General features: G+C 40.2%; 2 long non-coding RNA genes across 2 annotated transcripts in view; both read left to right on the forward strand.

The window, feature by feature from the left end:
• The window catches only part of LOC141100686 (uncharacterized), a 32,755-nt gene extending 18,523 nt beyond the window's left edge, over positions 1-14,232 (forward strand). The window contains exon 3 of the long non-coding RNA XR_012234743.1: positions 13,686-14,232. This is a non-coding gene — a long non-coding RNA (uncharacterized lncRNA). The remainder of the gene's footprint in view (positions 1-13,685) is intronic.
• Positions 14,233-14,576: 344 nt separating this feature from the next.
• Positions 14,577-20,542, forward strand: LOC141100685 (uncharacterized). The gene is made up of 2 exons (XR_012234742.1): positions 14,577-17,872; positions 20,220-20,542. It is a non-coding gene; the product is annotated as an uncharacterized lncRNA (long non-coding RNA).
• Positions 20,543-20,956: the final 414 nt, after the last annotated feature.

Consider the following 20,956-nt stretch of genomic DNA (forward strand, 5'->3'; position numbering starts at 1 on the left):
TAACGGATCCGTTAAACGGATGCGCTAACGCTGATGTCATTTTTGACATCTTTAGTGACCTAGCACTAACGGTATGCGTTAACGCATGGTAGCGCTAAGGGGCCATGCGTTAGCCTATACAGTTCTATGCACAGCGAACGGGTCCGTTCGCTGTGCGTTACTGCCAACACACCCAAAAACGCTGCATGCAGCATTCGAGGGTGCGTCATGAATTAACGCATATTTGATAACACATGCCGACTTTGGCATGCGCTACATTCATTGCGGGCAATGACTGCATTAATGGGTCCGTTACATAGCGTTAGTGCTGCTACTGTATGTAACGGATCCGTCAGCGCATTGCCCCCTAACGCAATGTGAACCCAGCCTAAGGCCACAGTCAACTAAAGGGTTAATATACATTTTGGAGAGGTGGAGGCACTGCAGAGTAAAACAGTTGGGCTCTAAAAATCTTGTTAGTTGTTTAATACCTAACAGAGTTCACAGTCCATGTCATGCAGTGTAAAAAACACCTAAGCACCTAAAAACATCTGAGCTCGAAGAGCTGATCTAGCAATACTGGTAGCTCTTTAAAAAAGAAGTAATCTGAATTTTAAAGTGTAACTCTCATTTTTATAAAGCTTTTTATATATTAGAGGTTGTGCTGATCAGTCGGGTTTGAGTCCTGAGACCCACACCAAAAACACTGAAGTCTGAGCTCTCCTGTATGTGTTTTTACACTAAGTGGTGAACAGGCTCAATAGTAAGTCTATGGGTCTGTGCGCACGGCTCATGGAGGAGCTACATAATTCAGAACGGTGTTTTGCTGATCGTGGGGGTGTCATGACCAAGTCCCCCATTGATCAGTAACACAATGCAGCAGCTGAAATATAGAAAAAATTTTATAAAATAACCGTTACACTTTAAGGATAGGTCCAGACGTTGAAGAAACTTCATAATATTTTTTTCTGCACATTTCATGTTATTTTTTTGCAAAATCATCTGCATTTCTGCAACAAAATAGACATGCTGAAGATTTTAAATCTGCAACATGCACAAATTTGTCCTACTAAGTATGTATTCTGTTGTGAGTTGTCACTGAGTTTTATGGTGGAATCCATTGTGAAAATCCATGACAATCTTGCTATGGTCGGGGTCACACTTGCGAGAAACTCGCACGAGTCTCACGTCTCAATACCCGGCCCTTGGTCTGGCACTCGGACCAGAGCACTCAACTGCATAGGAATACATGCAGCTGCATACTCCGGTCCCGAGTGCCGGCAGCATTTCCGGGTATTGAGACACGAGACTCGTGCGAGTTTCTCGCAAGTGTGTCCCTGGCCGATGTCTGAATCTGGCTTTAGTGTACAGGACATTTTTGTAACTTTAGTTTTTCTTGGGTTTTCTGTATTATTTTTTTTTCAGTTTCCCTGTTTAGTTAGTGCAAGAAACTCCTGTTGTGCAAAAAGGGGGGCAAAAATCATTCCCCCCCCTTGTTGCGTAAGTAATTGCTAATGAGAAAAATGATAACATCAGCCACCATTTTCTTTTCTTCATTTCCTCCATACCTGTGTTTTGTTTTTGTTTTTCCACAATACCCAGGTTGCTGCTCATCACCACTCGTTCTTCATGAGTGAGCTGTGGATTATATATCCTTCTACAGAAGCTGTGCTTAGAGGCTGTTGGCTATGTATAGCACCAGCACAGTACTGATCTAGGCTTTCTCTTGTTCCAGCCTACCTTCTTTAATAGACAGAGATGTACAGTATCTCACTGACACATTCTCTATGGAGCATCTGTTACAGTTTTTGGAGTTATATTACAATATATTCTCAAAGGGGTATTCCATTACACATTGCCACTTAGGTTAGGTTCAAAAGTAATCTGGCCATACAGAAGACCAGTACACACGTGGCCATGAAGATAAAATATCCAGACATTGTTCAGTGCCCCCGGGCTTCTATAGGACCGACATATGTGGCATACGTGTGACAGGTTTACATTGTTTTACAGTACTGGAGTGAAGGCTGATAAGCTTCTCAGAACAAAGCTAAAATTAATGTATACTTTTTTGCAATGTATGTCATGCATAAATATACAGTCTCCTACATTTTATTTCATGTTTACGCTATACCTTTTTTGGACAAATATCCTACTAAAGCTTGTTTTCAAGTAGCTGGTTTCCTACCTTTGCATTGTGTATGGGTCTGTAAGGGGTTTGCCTGTCTCTGAAGGAGTCTGGACTTCATTGCATTTACTGTAGCCTAGCAGTGTGTGCGATCGGGCAAGAGAGAATTTGACTGCAATTTTTCACTGAACAACTACTATAAGGTTTTGGGTAATTCCCATTGTCTTCCTGTTTCAAGTGCTTCCTCTTTTCATTTTCAAGGGGGTCAGGGGTGAAAATAAGAGTTGTTTTTTTTAATGACCTCTATTTCTTACAAAAAGAAGTGGCAGTTTATTGCTCGTTTCATTGGAAGACAATGTATTCAGTTTTTCTAATCTAAAAAGGCTGTGTAGAAAATATAGATTGCATTCACTTGCAGAGCTAATATAGAGAATGTAGACCGTAGTTTTAATATGAGTAACATGCATATTACCTGTACACTTTAAATGTACCAACAAAGGATAAGAAAGCAGTTATATTAACCACCCAGAAGCCATCAATGCCTGCTATAAGCTTGTAAGAAGCTTAGGCCATATTCAGACAGCCTCAGTAAAGCACCATACGGAAGCTGTTTAATTTGCTAAGAACAAGATCTGTTCTCATCAGAACAAATCTGAGAAACCTTTCAGAAAGGTTTCCCTGCTTTGTTCTGTGGGGATTCAGTTGTATTTTTATCAATTCCATTCCTAGAACTTAAATAATTTATGATCTGAGAATATATATATATATATATATATATATATATATTTTTTTTTTTTTAAAGGTAGTTTTTCAGCACAAAATGACTGTTCAAACCAATAACAGATGTTCAGGGCACCCTTGGTGTGGCCAGGATGTTTGGTGCACCTTCCACTTACTTGTTTTCTATCTCCACCTCTCTAGATGCAGTACAAGTAGGTGGCAAGGGGCACTGAACCGCTTAGCCATGCCAAGGCTCGACTGACTGCCTGTGCTTGGTTTGAACAGTCATTTCATGCTGACAGACTCCACTTAAATTAACATATAGGCCTACTGTGGTTAAAAAATATATATATATTATTTTCTATCTATTCCCAGCCACTTCTTCGTCAAACTGGCTGTTTACCTCACTCGTCTCCTTTTCTTCTGCTAGCTGACTGTAAACGTTGGCTGCGAAAGTTAAGTGCCAACCATGCCAGTAGAGGAGAGTTGACCAACTGGGGGCACAGCATTAGGATGGACGAGCAGTGATGGGTAAATATATGTACTGTAGCTTTTATTTTTCTATCGAGCCATTATGTAAGCTTAAAGGGAATCTGTCATCTAATCTGAGAAGCAGCATAACGTAGTGGTAGAGACCCTGATTCCAGTTATATGTCATTTACTGGGCTCCTTAGTGTAGGTTTGATAAAATCTCTGTTTTTATAGCTGGAGATTATCACTAGAGGACTAGTAAACCTGCTACCATGTAGTCTGCCTTATTCATGAGCTCTGTATAACCCCGCCCCCACCACTGATTGGCAGTTTTCTGTGCCCACTGAATATGAGCAGATTTAACAGTCAAAATGACAGCGAGCAGCCCAGGAAGTTATATATCGTTGGAATCAGAGTCTCAGCCCCTACAAAATGCTGCTCCGAGATGGGGTAGCAAGAAAACGGTGAAAGATTCCCATTAAATAAAGTAACAAAAAATCCCTTTAATACTGCAGCATAAGATATATTTAGATACTAGCTGAAGAGCCCGGCGTTGCTTGGGCATAGTAACCAACTTTGGTTAGTTATAACAAATTATAATGATTATATTGCACATAAAAACATTTCACATCATATATTTAACACTACACATTTGCAACACAAATTAAACGATTACCCAAGTATTGATAGTATTTTATTTTCAACTCATTCAAGAGCCATGTGTATCTGTGTATCTAACCCTATCCTGTGTGATAATGTCTGCTGAGCTGTGTACCTAATCCTCTCCTGTGTGATACTTTCTGCTGAGTTGTGTATCTAATCCTATCGTGTGTTACTGACTGCTCAGCCGTGTATCTAATCCTATCCTGTGTGATACTGACTGCTGAGCCGTGTATCTAATCCTATCCTGTGTGATACTGACTGCAGAGCTGTGTATCTAATCCTATTCTGTGTGATACTGTCTGCTGAGCTGTGTATCTAATACTATTCTGTGTGATACTGTGTGCTGAGCTGTGTGTCTAATCCTATCCTGTGTGATACTGACTGCTGAGCTGTGTATCCTGTGTGATACTCACTGCTGAGCCATGTATCTAATCCTATTCTGTGTGATACTGTCTACTGACCGTGTTTCTAAGACTATTCTGTGTGATACTGTGTGCTTAGCTGTGTATCTAATCCTATCCTGTGTGATACTGTCTGCTGAGCCGTGTATCTATTCCTCTCCTGTGTGATACTGACTGCTGAGCTGTGTATCTAATCCTATCCTGTGTGATACTGACTGCTGAGCCATGTGTCTAATCCTCTCCTGTGTGATACTGGGCTCCCCCTGCAGTCTGTGTCAGAGGGTGGTCTGTGTTGGCACGGTAATAAATTGTGTTATTTCCAGCTTTACAGAAGGACGATAACACCATAGAAATGATAAGAATAATAGGCAAAATTGTTTGGTGAATTGGAACACGCGGGGTTAAAATTTCGCCTCACAACATAGCCTATGATGCTCTCGGGGTCCAGAAGTGTGACTGCAAAATTTTGTGGCTGTAGCTGCGACGGTGCAGATGCCAATCCCGGACATACACACATATATACACACAAACATTGAGCTTTATATATTAGATTTAAGATATATTTAGTAATTGCCAAGGGTATTTAATCTACGGGAGAGCCGAATAGACATGTTCTGTTGAAGTTGCTTTTAATGCAACAAGACTTTCAGCTGTTGTGTGCTTACATAATGGATAATACTATTTCTGGTGATTAAATGACTTGTATCCTGAATTTTTCAGTTTTTCTCTCTGCAGACTGTATTCATGAGAAGTGGCAACATTTTCCTACTATTTCTTTCTACTTGTGTGTCCCCCTAGTTCTTTTCCCCAACCTCTCTCTATAGACTTGTGTAGGCAGTAGGTGTAATCTGATGACTTGCTAAAGACAATTCTGAGCATTTCTTGAGTCAGTATATAAATGACAAATGATAAGAGTATTTTTTTTTAATAAGGTCTGTTAGAAAATCTTCACTTTTATTGTTATTTTGGGAAAAAACAACAACCCAACAATAGCATAGTTACACTACACTAATGAAAAATTTAAGTAGGTGCCCGCAGTTGCCTATCTGGTTTTAGTAATCATAATTTTTTAAAGTGCTTTTGAGAAATTTAAGCCATAATCTGATTAACTTCTATGGTTACTACTACAGCTCTGGCAAAAATTAAGAGACCACTGCACAATTTTATAAAAATCAGCTTCTCTACATGTCTGACAGCCATTCCATTCCAGTGTCAGTTGAATTCTAACCAGAGTATACCTCATTCTACTAAATGTGCTTCTGATTAAGTGATGACCTGAACCAAATCTTATTTAACAAAGGAAAGTATAAAAAACCCTGCTGTGGTGTTCACAATCCTCCTGCAATAGGACAAGCTGGATGGCAAAACAAGTACTAGTAGCATCCCAAAAGTAATAGGAATGAAAAAATAACTTTTAGCCATGCCAAAGGAGTTGAAAAGAATGGCTCAATTCTGGCTTTACTAGCAGAGGGAATCAGTGAACATCATGTTGCCTCCATCTGTAAAATTTCTAAGAAGGTAGTCCATTACAACAAGGTCAAGCAGCAGATATTGGGGACAACCAAGTTACAGACTGGCAGAGAGCGAAAATGACTCTACACTGACCGGGAAGACTGTCACCTTATTCGAATCTCACTCAGAAACTGCAAGATGAAATCAAGTGACCTACAAAAGGAATGGCAAATGCCAACTGGGGTGACGTGCATGGCAAGAACAATTAATAACAGGCAGGATCAAGTCATTTAAGGTAGAAAAAAGCCTTTCATCAATGAGAAGCAAAGGAGAGCCAGGCTGAAGTTTGCCAAAGACCATAAGGATTGGACCATAGAGGATTGGAGTAAGGTAATCTTCTCTGATGAGTCTAATTTTCAGCTTTGCCCAACACCTGGTCATCTAATGGTTAGACGGAGACCTGGAGAGGCATACAAGCTATAGTGTCTTGCACCCACTGTGAAATTTAGTGGAGGATCAGTGATAATCTGGGGATGCTTCAGCAAGGCTGGAATTGGGCAGGTTAATCTTTGCGAAGGACATTTGAATCAAGCCGCATACAAGGTTATCCTGAAAAAATAGTTGATTGCTTCTGCTCAGGCAATGTTCCCCAACTCTGAGGACTGTTTTTTTTTCCAGCAGGACAATGCGCCATGCCACACAGCTAGGTCAATCAATGTGTGGATGAAGGACCACCACATCAAATCCCTGTCATGGCCAGCCCAATCTCCAGACCTGAACCCTATTGAAAACCTCTGGAATGTAATCAAGAGGAAGATGGATAGTCACAAGCCATCAAACAAGAAGAACTGCTTACATTTTTGTACCAGGAGTGGCATAAGGTCACCCAAAAGCAGTGTGAAAGACTGGTGGAAAGCATGCCAAGACACATGAAAGCTGTGATTAAAAATCATGGTTATTCCACAAAATACTGATTTCTAAACTCTTCCTGAGTTAAAACATTAGTATTGTTTTCTAAATGATTATGAACTTGTTTTCTTAGAATTATTTGAGGTCTGCAAGCACTGCATTTTTTTGTTATTTTGACCACTTCTCATTTTCTGAAAATAAATTCAAAATTTGGTGCTTGGAAATTCGAAGATATGTTGTCAGTAGTTTATAGAATAAAAGAGCAATTTACATTTTACTCAAAAATATACCGATAAAGAGGAAAATCAGATTAACTGAAAATGTTGCAGTGGTCTCTTAATTTTTGCCAGAGCTGTATATATTCCCTCCATTGTATGTAGCTGTGCACTGTCTGTTTAGTAAAATATTCTCTATGGTCTGTATAGTACCAAACATCAAAAAGTCACATAACGTCCAAACTGGTTGGGAGGGGAGAGGCCATGTAGAGACTGCATCATGACTGTGATGGTTATATTCTGTGGTGCGTTCAGTTCAGTGGGAAGGAATTCCTCATGAACGAAAATGTTAATTAAAAAAATTAAAGGAAAACCCCTTTAATAGTAGAATATGGTGATTACACTTTGACTAAAAGTAAAATAGATTATCCCCCTCAAATCCTGAGAAGAGAGGCCCATGATTGTAGCATAAACGTGGCCACACATATTCTGTCAGACTATATTCACAGGTGCAGATTTGTTGCAGAAATATAATTATGACTGAAGTTCAGTTTCATACATCCGAATGAGAAGTACATGAATTCATGCGAGTCCCAAGCAGGTGAAGTAGCAGTCTACATGGGAAATTTTAAAAAAATCTTGTAAATATACCCTTTGCCATGGGTGCCCAGTTGACTGTCTCTTAAGCTCCCGCAGAGTATAATAGTGAATTACCCTGCATGTTTGGCCACCCTTCTGTGGATATGGTGCAGGGAATGTAAAATGTATTAGAGGGGCTTATACTGCAGTAGGTTTACCACTAATGGTTTGTTCACATCAGATTTGGCCAAATATCCTAAACATACAGTCATATGTTAAAGTTTGGGCACCCCTATTAATGTTAACCTTTTTTCTTTATAACAATTTTGGTTTTTGCAACAGCTATTTCAGTTTCATATATCTAATAACTGATGGACTCAGTTATATTTCTGGATTCAAATGAGGTTTATTGTACTAACAGAAAATGTGCAATCTGCATTTTAACAAAATTTGACCGGTGCAAAAGTATGGGCACCCTTATCATTTTCTTGATTTGAACACTCCTAACTACTTTTTACTGACTTCCTGAAGCACTAAATTGGTTTTGTAACCTCATTGAGCTTTGAACTTCATAGCCAGTTGTATCAAATCATGAGAAAAGGTATTTAAGGTGGCCACTTGCAAGTAGTTCAGCCAATTTGATTCTCCTATGAAGAGTGGCATCATGGGATCCTCAAAACAACTCTCAAATGATCTGAAAACAAAGATTATTCAACATAGCTCTTCAGGGGAAGGATACAAAAAGTTGTCTCAGAGATTTAACCTGTCAGTTTCCACTGTGAGGAACATAGTAAGGAAATGGAAGAACACAGGTACAGTTCTTGTTAAGCCCAGAAGTGGCAGGCCAAGAATAATATCAGAAAGGCAGAGAAGAAGAATGGTGAAAACAGTCAAGGACAATCCACAGACCACCTCCAAAGACCTGCAGCATCATCTTGCTGCAGATGGTGTCACTGTGCATCGGTCAACAATACAGCGCACTTTGCACAAGGAGAAGCTGTATGGGAGAGTGATGCGAAAGAAGCCGTTTCTGCAAGCACGCCACAAACAGAGACGCCTGAGGTATGCAAAAGCACATTTGGACACGCAAGTTACATTTTGGTAGAAGGTCCTGTGGACTGATGAAACAAAGATTGAGTTGTTTGGTTATACAAAAAGGCGTTCTGCTTGGAGGCTAAAAAACACAGCATTCAAAGAAAAACACTTGCTACCCACAGTAAAATTTGGTGGAGGTTCCATCATGCTTTGGGGCTGTGTGGCCAATGCCGGCATCGGGAATCTTGTTAAAGTTGAGGGTCGCATGGATTCAACTCAGTATCAGCAGATTCTTGACAATAATGTGCAAGAATCAGTGACGAAGTTGAAGTTACGCAGGGGATGGATATTTCAGCAAGACAATGATCCAAAACACCGCTCCAAATCTACTCAAGCATTCATGCAGAGGAACAATTACAATGTTCTGGAATGGCCATCCCAGTCCCCAGACCTGAATATCATTGAACATCTGTGGGATGATTTGAAGCGGGCTGTCCATGCTCGGCGACCATCAAACTTAACTGAACTGGAATTGTTTTGTAAACAGGAATGGTCACAAATACCTTCATCCAGGAACTCATTAATAGCTACAGGAAGCGACTAGAGGCTGTTATTTTTGCAAAAGGAGGATCTACGAAATATTAATGTCACTTTTATGTTGAGGTGCCCATACTTTTGCACCGGTCAAATTTTGTTTAAATGCAGATTGCACATTTTCTGTTAGTACAATAAACCTCATTTGAATCCAGAAATATAACTGAGTCCATCAGTTATTAGATATATGAAACTGAAATAGCTGTTGCAAAAACCAAAATTGTTATAAAGAAAAAAGGTTAACATTAATAGGGGTGCCCAAACTTTAACATATGACTGTATGTATATAAAAACTAAAATTATTAATATAGATACTGTAGCCATAGATGTCTGCTTAAAGTGTTCTAGGATAATCAGGAAGTCAACACATGGACTGTACAACCTAAGACTCTGTTGTCGACTTCCTCCATTGTGACCCTGTGTTCAGAAACGTACACTATCTGACACCCGGCCATTTATACAAGGCTGACATGGTCTTTTATACAGAGACACAATAGAGCATGGAGCCTTATGATGAATAGTTAGTGCCAATTCTGCACTGAATATGTGCAACAACGTATAATACAATGTGCATGGATAAATATTAAAAACCACATCTATAAGTAGTGCAGAAAAAATGTGTAGAATTAATGGCATACAGCAGAGTTTCAAATCTACAGCAACCCTTCCCAACATCTGCCATTCATGTATGATGCACCAAGCAAGGAGCTCCCCAAGACGTCATACATGTAAAGCATGGTGATGGAATTGAGTCGACACAATCAGCAGCTGCTGTCAGTTGTATATTGTAGCTGTCGCTGAGACCTTGCTACAGCTGCAACAATCACTGATCATGGCCTTTCAACACACTAGATGCCATTATCAAAAGCAACCATGGTATCTAGATGATTGTGAGATGAGAGGAAGGGGGCTTCCTCTGTTACCCCATCATCCTCATCCCCGCATGATCCGATCATAGGTCGCATTTGCAATCTGAGACCAATCAATGGACTGCGGGACTGTCACCTACAATGGCCTGTTAGGCTCTGCCATAAGCAGTGGCACATCTTCCCTTTTTGAAGGAGGGAGCACCATTGTTGATATAAGCCCAAACAGTAGTGTTTCACCATATATACGGTTTTGCGATACTTGGAAGAAATTATTTTTCTTAAGGGGCGTAGTTTCAAAAATGGGGTCAATTTTTAGGGTTTTCAGTACCTCAGGGGCTCTGCAAATGCAATCTGTTCCAGCCATGCTTGCACGCTAAAAGCTACAAGGCACCCCTTCCCTTTCGAGCCCTGTAGTTTCCGACCAAACATGCAGAATTGCTGCCTGCATGAGAAATTGCAATGTAAATTGCGGTGTCCTATTGCCCCTTATAAAACTAAAAAATGTGGGGCTACAGCAACGTTTTTAGTGGGGAAAACTTGATTTTTCACAGGCCAATATTATAAAATTCTGTGAAGCACCCTTAGGCCGGGGTCACACTTGCGAGTGTGATGCAAGAAACTCATGCATCAATACCCGGCGCTGCCGCTGGCAATCGAGACCGTAGTGTGCGGCTGCAGAGAAATACATGCAGCTACATACTCCAGTCCCAAGTGCCGGCGGCAGCGCCAGGTATTGATGCATGAGTTTCTTGCATCACACTCGCAAGTGTGACCCCAGCCTTAGGTTCAAAATCCTCAGAACACCCCTAGATAAATTTGCTGAGGAGTGTAGTTTCTACATTATAAAAAATTACATCACTTTTGAGGATTTTCTTCTTTTCTGGCAACTCAAGCAAATGTGACCTGGCGTCCACAAAATATTCCAGCCAAACTTGGGCTTCAAAAATGAAAATGGCACTACTATCCTCACGCTCCCAAGAGGTGCTTTGTACCTAGCCAATAGCTTGTGACCACATGTGGGTAATTTCCTCTTGTGAAAATAGGCTAAAACACATTTTAGCAGAAAAAAATATAATTTGTCATTGTTACTTTAATTCCTTTAGAGCACCTGAAGCGTTAACAAATACTTTGAGGGGTACAGTTTTAAAATTGGGTTTTGTTTGGGGTTTTCTGGTCTAGAAGTTTCTAAAAGTCAGTTTAAAGGGAGGTACACATCAGTTCTTTTAAACTTGTGAGAACCCGGCGAGTTTTTCAAGCAGGAAAACTCTTTAGGAAACTCTTCCGTTTATTTCCTGAAGTGTCTTTTGTGTTGTTATTTTGGTCGATTTCTGAGCGATTTTTTTTTTTTTCCCCACAGTTTTGGCTGCCAGCATTTCTTGCAGAGTTTTCCATTGGTTTTTGTGACATCTTTTTTAATGTAGTTTTCCATGTGTTTTTTTTCCCACTGCACTGAATAATGAATGAACTGCTGTTTTGTTTTGTTTATTTTTATCGGAAAAGCGATGGCAGAGTGTTCCCATTTTGAGCCTTCCCAATGACTTGTAAAGTGCAACGCATCTTCTGATCAGAAAGCAGCAGAATGGATAGGTCACTTTTTTTTTTAACCACTTGATATTTTTAAAAACCAGAAGTATTTAAACGATGTTCAGAAGCCTGAACATATGCAGAGCAAGCAGAGAAATGCAAATTGTATGTTTATTCTTTTGAGCGTTTTCTGCCTGTGTGCACATACCCAAAAAGTAAAATGATCCCTAAAAAACAGATCGTTAAAATTTCTTTAAAGAAATGAAAAATTGCTGCTAAACTTTTAAGCCTTCTAACATCCTAACAAAATGAAAGGACATTTCCAAATGGCAATGTAAAGTAGGCATATCGGAAGTATTATTTATTAACTATTTTCTGAGGTGTGACTCTGTTGTAAAGGTTTAGTTTTTGTTTTAAAGTGATCCCAACACAATAGAACTCATGTGAAATAACAAAATCAGATAAATCTCACCCATTGCAGGTCCAGCTCTCCACCACCTGTTCTGTCTTAGTGTTTTGACTGCAGCGGTAACATCATATCGGCTGCGCACAACACTGCTGCAGTCAATCACTAAGCACAGCAGCGATATGAGATAAATTACTGAGACATAAGAAGTGTCTGAGAGCTGGCCCTGGACTTGGAGAAGGTGACTACTATTTGATTTTGCCATTTACACCAGTTCTAGCTTTTGGGGATCACTTTTTTTTTTTTTTAAAGTAGTGCATACAAATTCCAAGTTACAAAATTACACATTTTTCTAAATTTTTTGTGAATTTCAGACGTTTTCATAAAAACAAATTTTTTCAACCCAAATTTACCACTAACATAAAGTACAATGTGTCACACAAAAAAAACTGTCAATCACTGGGATTGGAAGAAGCATTACAAAGTTCTTATCACATAAAGTGACACTGGTCAGATGTGAAAAATGGAACTTTGTCAAGAAGGTCAAAACCAGACTTTGGCAGTAAGGGCTCATACTCACTTGCTAGAGACTTGCACGAAAACCTGGCACTGCCGCCGGCACTCAGACCGGAGCGTGCAGCTACATGTATTTCTATGCAGCCGCACGCTTCGGTCCGAGTGCCGGCAGGAGAGCCAGGTTTTCATGCGAGAGACTCGCACTAGAATCATGCAAGTCTCTCGCAAGTGAGTATGAGCCCTAAGGGTTAATGTGGATTTCACTCTTGGCACTACAGATTTCACGCTGATGTTTCAGATGTGGGTAAAACACGATTCATGTACAGACTGTGATTGACCTCAGATCTCCAGACCTGAGCTTGAGAACCTTACAGTCATGTATGAGGCTGTAGAGTCTGAACGAGGCTTTATTGTTGATTTACAGTTATCTATACAGTGGGAAAGTCTGCCATGTGATGTTGTCTCGCTTTCCTCTGTATGCCTGTTGTGTAAACAGTGACTGCAGATATTTGACACGACAAACATTTGTGCCGGATCATTGCCTCATGACAAGCAAACTCATTTAATTACATATTTTATGCAGACATCAAAATAATCCCTTGTGTAAATGGCCGTTGTGTTGCCAACAATGAAACCATATGGCTATGACCATACGGCTGCACATACTGCAAATGAGAAGCAATTGACTTGCAATATCATCGATCCGTGATCGTTAAGGGCAGATTGTCTGCAACCATCCACTTTTGTGAAGCATTAGCCCCTGCGCCATTGTTGATGAATCCGCTATACTGTGCATTACAATGTGTGATATAAATCTGTGTTATATAAAGGATGGATAACAAAAAGATAGATAACAGTATGGCGCCTCCTGCTGGTGCCGACCTGGTGCTGTTTTTTTTTTCTCCTTCCTGTTTTTTTTAGAAAAGAAAATGATCTTGTATACATTGCTTGGTGCTACAAATCCACTGTAAAGTCATTCAACTATATCCTTAACAAAACATTACTTGCTCATGCATGACAGTCTGCACGGAGCAACATATAAAATGATGACATAGCACAATGAATGGATTTGGTAGTGCTACGTTGCTTATTCAGCATGGATTCCTTTCATTAGCTCTATATGTGAAATCCTTTCTAGCATAAGAAGCGTCTGTCATATACATTTGTGTAATAAGAGCAGCAGTCGGTGCGATTTCTGAGCTGAGATCTTGTGTGTTATTGCAGAAAGGTTCCTGCAGTGATTCTCCGGACAAGTCGAGACCCGTGCCATGGAGGAGCCCTCAATAGTTTGCTCTTGTGTCACACAAGCTTGCTGTAGGGGCCGCTAAAGTAAGAAATTGTTACCTGCTTTGCCTGTCTCCATGGCGGACATCTCTGTGCAGGCTGAAATATATTTGCTAACCATACTGTCAAGGTAAATGTACAACAACTTCTACTACTAAATCCGCAGCAAAAACTACTTCAAAATTTGAATGTGTACAAAATAGATTCTGCCATTTGTTTCATCCCTTTGCATTGAAGTTAGTGAAACCTGCAGAAAGAACTGACTCACTGCAGATGTTACCCAGTACAGGAGGTCAATTTAGGCTTGGAAATTTTCAGTAAAACTTCTTGGTACAAAACACCCCCAGCTCTTATTTGCATTACTGTAACGTTCACAGACATAGACAAGAATGTACTTTGTTCGCCCATAAAAAAAAAATCTATGATATGAATGAGAACAGACACTAGATCCACACAACATAGATCCTGATGGCTCTACATTTTTTTTATTCTGGGGAAATGTAATTTATTGATAAATAATGTAATACAAGTCCATTAAAAGTAAATGTAGGAAAGCCGTTCATAATGCACTTCTCATTGGCAGGTAATGTTATGTTGAATGTCCATGTGAAGCAAATGTTGTGTTCACGGCAAAAGAAAATTCCTATTTGTGTAGACCTCGGTATTCAAGCTTTTTTTTTTTTTTTTACAAGACTAGACATGAAGGTTTTAGGTCTAACTTACCTGGAAGCTACGTTAATGTATTGCAGCAAGCAGCCACCTTGTGGGAGAGGGTTTCACTCCATGCCTGCTGCTTATTCCCATGCGTGTTAACATGGACACTTACAGTTCAGTGCACAAATGGTCTTCTAGAGGTTTGCTTCTCATGGGAATAACAGCCCATGCATAACTGAAAGCCAGGCTGCCAGCTCTTCCCTTAGCTGAAAGATCAATGTGTCACTATGAAATTTATTAACTGTCCTAAAAGGAACAAGCTTATTGGAGACAACGTGAGAAAGTTAATAAATGTTCACACCTCCGTTAGTGTAATTAGTGCGTCACATGTTTATATGCTATACATTTATTTGTGCACCTTTGGCGTGCAATGAATCTGGACCATAAAAGCAAAGAACTAAGAATGTGCCAATTTCAGCCAGTGCACTCCCACAGTAAGACTCCCCCCTTGCAAATCTCTGCACAGATGGACTGTACAGCCATATTATAGCTTGCAGATGTCACACTTGATGGCGATCCTCCATTACATCACCGCCCTCTTCACTTAGGCTAGTTTTAAGGATTACACAAGCAGATTTTAGGCAGGCATTACATTAATTTCCTTACAGCAAATGAATTATGGAGCTTTACATTGAAAATGTGTGAGATGCTGAAAACGCAGAAACAACATGCACCATGGAAAAATATAGACAAGGGTAAATTATAGCAGCCTTTAACACTTTACTGACATTTGTTAGATCCCAGAGTTCAAGTCACAGCCTAGTACCACACAAAACGCATTGTCACAATGGAAGCACAGTGTAAGACTTCATTGTCCGTGTAAATAGAGCTTTATTGAAGTATAGGGACAGAGGGAAAGTTGTCGCTATGTGAAATACAGCCTGCACACAATGCACAATGACACACAGCGTGCATCCAGAGGAGACCTACTGGCAACAGCTATGGACGCTACACAACCTGATGGACTTTATTTGTATTTCATATGTTTTTAAGTGTCTTGTAGAAATCTTGTCTCAATAAGACTCTTTATTTTCTAGGATGACAGCAAAACATTTCTACAGTATAGTATGTGAAATCGCTAGGATCCCTTGGTTATTGCATCTGTAAATCTGACTTATAAGCTTATCATTGCAGGCATTTCTTTAAAATAAAAAATAATATATCGTATATACTGTCCAAATCAAGAGGAAAAAACATGCATACCTTGCGGTACCGTGTTGCACAAATACGTCCTTAGCCCGTCTGTCATGTATCTTTGCATACAGCAGGGTATGGGGGGTGCACAGGGCTGGATGCATCAGTCATTCTGTACACATCCTGCCCGTCTTTCAGAAACAATTCACATATATGCAGTTTCCTTTTGCAGCGGTCCCTACACTAGCAAACCCCCTCCCCCTTATGTATTTTTTTTCATTCTGAAGCTTTGTGATTTTTATTTCCTTCACTCCTTACCTCTCTTCCTCCTCTCAGTCATTGTTCTTGCCAGCAATGTCCTGTTCATCTCTCTTCTCGCTGCCTTCAGATTCTGCATCGCCTTCTCTTATAACCAAAATCATTTTAGCACCTTCCCTAATTGTGGTGTGAGTTTTCTCTTCTCTCTGGTTATGTAGCCCTGCTCCCCCCTATTTTTGAGGGGAGGGTGTACAGTTGAAAGGTCTGAGAAGAAAAAATGCATTAAGGAAGAGAAAAAAATCCATCCGTATGAGGAACGGCAGTATAAACATTACAGTATGCGATAGCGAGGAATAGGAAGAACTGCCAGGCATGGAGCAAAGGCAAGAACGGGCGCCCTGCGATTAAGTAGTAAGGGACTTAAGGTTATATGTTAAGACATTTTCTCATCCTTCTAATTATTATATATGGAATCATATTGGTTCATTAGAATGTTAATACTTAGTATAAATCATTGTAACACAGTATCATTAAATATATTTTACAGTGCTTTTCTCATCATTGCAATTGCAAAGAATGGGTTAATAGTAGCTAAGCCCTTCCAGAAATCCGCTTGTGCTCTAAAACCTACTTTCTGCAGAAGCATCTCTGCAAGAATGAAATAGGGCAACAATGAATGGGGTGGGATCTAGGAATACCCCCCTTCCTTGCTGCCATCTGCAGTCTACCTGCTGACATCGATGTGTGGGGGAGGGCGAGCGACACAGACAACAGCGCATTGTAATAATGATTTTGACACAGTATTACTGCAGCTTTGTTCATTGTATTATTGTGTACAGTATGGGAGAGCAATAAAGCAAAGCTCCTGGGCCCCAATGTGAAATCTTTAACCGGTTCCCTCAACTATCATGTATAATACTATTATTTGTCATAGGGGGATTTGGGGGACTGCTTAGTCTCGGAGGCCAGGGATGAAATTGCAGCCTCTATTCCCCAGCCAGCCAGAGAGCCATCAGAAGCTTACTTAAAGTAGCACTCAGCTTTTTTCTTTATTTCATACTGCCACAAATCCCCCTTTATATGATTCAATTAGTATTTACCTTGCTGTTGTTATTTCTGTCTATTTGAAAATTCATAGACCTCTCTCTTCAGTTAGGTCATGTGAACAGGCGTTGACACCCTGGGAGTAACATGGCTTCATGTTGCCTGAAGGGGTTCTCCATCTCCGTTCATCAAAGTGCCTATATGATGCAATTACATGGAATGTAGTACACACTTTCTCTACAGGGGGAGAAAAACAAATATCACAGTTTCTGAAGATGATTGCACAGCTAGTGTCAAACAGTCATAATGTAGGAGGTCACAGTTCTGCCTCGTTACTGCATACTGATAATTCCATTAGTGCACTTAGGAGAATATGGAGGAGAGGATAATCGCACTGTTACCACAGCAGAGATGGCTCCAGCTTATGTGATGCAACATGAGATTGATAGCAGAGATGGAGGGAAAAATGCAGGATGAAATGTGAAATTCAAGATGGAGACGGAAAGGAATAAAACGAGTTTGAAGTAAAAGGAAATAAGTATTCTACATTATATATAAGAGAAGTGCAGAATGTGACTGACAAACGTGGGTGCAGTGATGCAAAGCTTAAAAAAAAAATCTGGAGCGCTTCTGTAACATATAGTAATGTATATGAAATTAGAATCATATCAGCAGTCCGTGCAAATGCATGAACTGTTCCTTGGCCTACACTTCAATATGTGTTTATATTTATGTGCTATCTAATTTCATATAATTTTGAAATTGCTTATATATTTTTGACAAACGTTTCTCCTTCTATCTAATAGAATGGTAACAAAGGTTGATTCCATCCTCCCCTAGTTCCTATGTCAAACTGCCTTGAGAGGGGAGATATGGAACAAATCACCTAGGTGGCCTGAGAAAGAGCAGGAGCCACAAGAATATCAAGGCATCATTTCCTGCGTTAGAAAACCAAAGAATAAGGCTATGTGCACACAGTGAGTATTCTGTGCTTGCATTTTCTGTGCAGAATTCACGAAATCCACAGGTCAAATGACCTGCATTTTTCCTGCGGATTTCTTCCTGTTGTGCGGTTTTCTTGCGGTTTTTGTGCGGTTTTCCACTGTGGATTTGGAGAATGGAGCAGGTGGAAAACCGCACAAAAGAAGTCACATTCATTGCTTTTAAATCCGCAGCAATTCCGCACTGATTTTTATGCACCATTTGCACAGCTTTTTTTTTCCTCCATTGATTTACATTGTACTGTAAATCACAGTGCGGATCTGCAGCGTTTCTGCGCGGAAAAATCCGCTGCGGATCCGCAGGAAATCGGCATCATGTGCACATAGCCCAAAGCAGCCAAGTACCTCTAGTAGTCACCTGCAATCCAAATCTGGAGGTGGTAAGGGGATCTGCATGGAAACTACAAACTCTATTAGAAAAATATGCCCTATTAAATTTATATTTCCAGACCCCCCCCCCCACTTCTGTGTTTTTGGCAGTCCACAAATCTAAGGCCTCTTTCACACTTCCGTTTTTGACCATCAGTCAAAATCCGCCAGTTTTTGAAAAAAAACGGATCCGCCATTTTTTTGGGCGGATCCGTTTTTTCCCCATTGAGTTGAATTACTGGCGGATTTTGACGGATGGCCATCCGTTGGATCCGTTTTTTTGCGGATCCGCCAAATTTTTTTCGTGCGCCGGCATGCCTGGACGGACCCTGCAACGTTTTTTTTTTTGTTGTAGGATCCGCATTTTACAGTGCGCATGCCCGGAGAAAATTAGCCACAAAATTAACCCTGAAATCCTTTCTGGCGGACGAAAAAAATTCTCTCTCTCTCTCTTTCTCTCTCTCTCCTTCCCGGCCAGCGGTTCCTTTAAAATTCTTCATTCGGCGGATCCGTCAAAAAACGGATCCTGTGGCATCAGTTAGGAACGGATTCGCTTTTCCGCCTTTTTGGCGGATTTAACTGACACAAAAAACTGAAGAGTGAAAGAGGCCTAAGAAGCATCATTGTCAGAAGCTCCCAGACCTCTCCAACAGAAACCTTTACCTGCAAGCAGAAAAAATATAAAACCTGTCCATTTATAATGACAACTGACAAGATGGAGATTCCCAACTCATATCAGTACAAGATTCTTGGTACTTTCAGCTGCAACACAACTAATGTAGTGTACTTAGTTATATGTGCCAGATGTCCAACTGGGTATCTGTACGTAAGGAACACAGGACGGAAACTTAGGACAAGGATTACTTCACATCACTACACAAAGAAGAAAAAATAGACCTACCTATAGTCAAACATTTTTGTAGCCCTGATCACAGCTTCATGGGCATTAAATTGCTGGTATTGAAATGGAACTTCAAATCTTGGAGAGACAGAAGAGTTTGGGAGTACAAATGTATGCTCTTTGACACATTGAGAGCATGAATGAATGTGTCGCATGGATTTCATAGAATCATAGAATGTTAGAGTTGGACGGGACCTCAAGGTTCATCATGTCCAACCCCCTGCTCATGCAGCACAGTATTCACTAAATCATCTCAAGCAGTTGTTTGTCCAGCCTCTGTTTGAAGACTTCCATTGAAGGAGAATTCACCTCGTTGCAGCCTGTTCCACTCATTGATCACCCTCAAGATCAAAGTTTTTCCTAATATTTAATCTGTATCTTCTCCCTTTTCAGTTTCATTACATTGCTTCTCGTGTTTGCATGTTCAAATGAGAATAATGATGATCCATTTATTCAGTGACATCCCTTCAGATATTTGTAGACAGCAATTAAGTCTCTTAGCCTTCTTTTTTGCAAGCGAAACATTCCCAAATCCTGTAACCGTCCCTCATAGGACATACTTTGCAGTCTGCTCACCATTCTGATAGCTCTTCTCTGAACTTGCTTCAGTTTTTCATTGTCTTTTTTAAAATGTGGTGCCCAGAACTGGACACAGTATTCCAGATGAGGCCTGACCAAAGAGGAGTAGAAGGGGATAATTACTTCACATAGTCTAGATTCTATGCTTCTCTTAATACATCCTAGAACTGTGAATACCTATTTTCTGCTGCATCACACTGTTGACTCATGTTCAGACGGTGATCTATTAGTTTACCCAAGTCTTTTGCACGCATGCTGTTGCTTAGTTCTATTCCTCCCATTCTATAGCTGTAATTCACGTTTTAGTCTCTGCCCATTGTTCAAGCTTATCTAGATCCTTATGAATCCGTTGTGTCTTCTCTAGTGTTAGCTATCCCTCCTGGCTTTGCATCATCTGCAAGTTTGATTAGTTTATACCTTCAGCTCCCTAATCTAGATCATTTATAAAAATGTTGATTTGTCTTTTTACATCAGGTAAGCAGTGTGCTGCTCAGTCCAATTGGGGGTATCAAGACCCTGGACCAGACCTCAATCGGAGGACAACACAACTTTCACATTCTTTATCTGTTAACTGGTCCAATATTTACTGCCACAACTGTTTCTTCCTGTCAGCATTGGTAGTTCTGCTTCATGTCAATTATGTTATTTACTGCACTATTCCTGTTTCCTGTTGTGCATAAATATGTGACTTTTCAGATTTTGTGTTATACTATGCCTGATGAAAAGGCCTGTGTAGTCTTGAAAGGTTGCTGTTTATTGTCATCTGTTCAGTTAGCCATTAAAAGATTTCAGCCACTGAGGACTCTCAAATTTTAATATTTTTCAGAAATAGAATTTATCAATTAAAATGGAAAGTGAATAAAAATAGAAATATAAATTAAATCAATATTTGGTGTAACGACCCTTTGCCTTTAAAATATCAATTCTTCTAGGTACATTTCTACATTGTTTATGACGGAATTCTGCAAGGAAGGTTGCGCCAAACATCTTGGAGAACCAACCACAGATTTGTGGTTTTAGGTTTGTGTAAGGCCGGGTTCTCTCTGCGCTATGGCAGTCCGTTTAACGGACTGCGTTACACCGCGGTGTAACACAGTCCGTTAACGCTACCATACACCACCATTATGTGGCGCATCACGATGTATGCCGTAAAGCGGCACGCGTTCACGATGTGCCGTTAAGCACTGACGGAGCCTCGGACGTGGCCTGCA

The sequence above is a fragment of the Dendrobates tinctorius genome, unplaced genomic scaffold (assembly GCF_039654945.1).
Source record: "Dendrobates tinctorius isolate UK_male_01 unplaced genomic scaffold, ASM3965494v1 ptg000107l, whole genome shotgun sequence".
Classification (NCBI taxonomy): domain Eukaryota; kingdom Metazoa; phylum Chordata; class Amphibia; order Anura; family Dendrobatidae; genus Dendrobates; species Dendrobates tinctorius.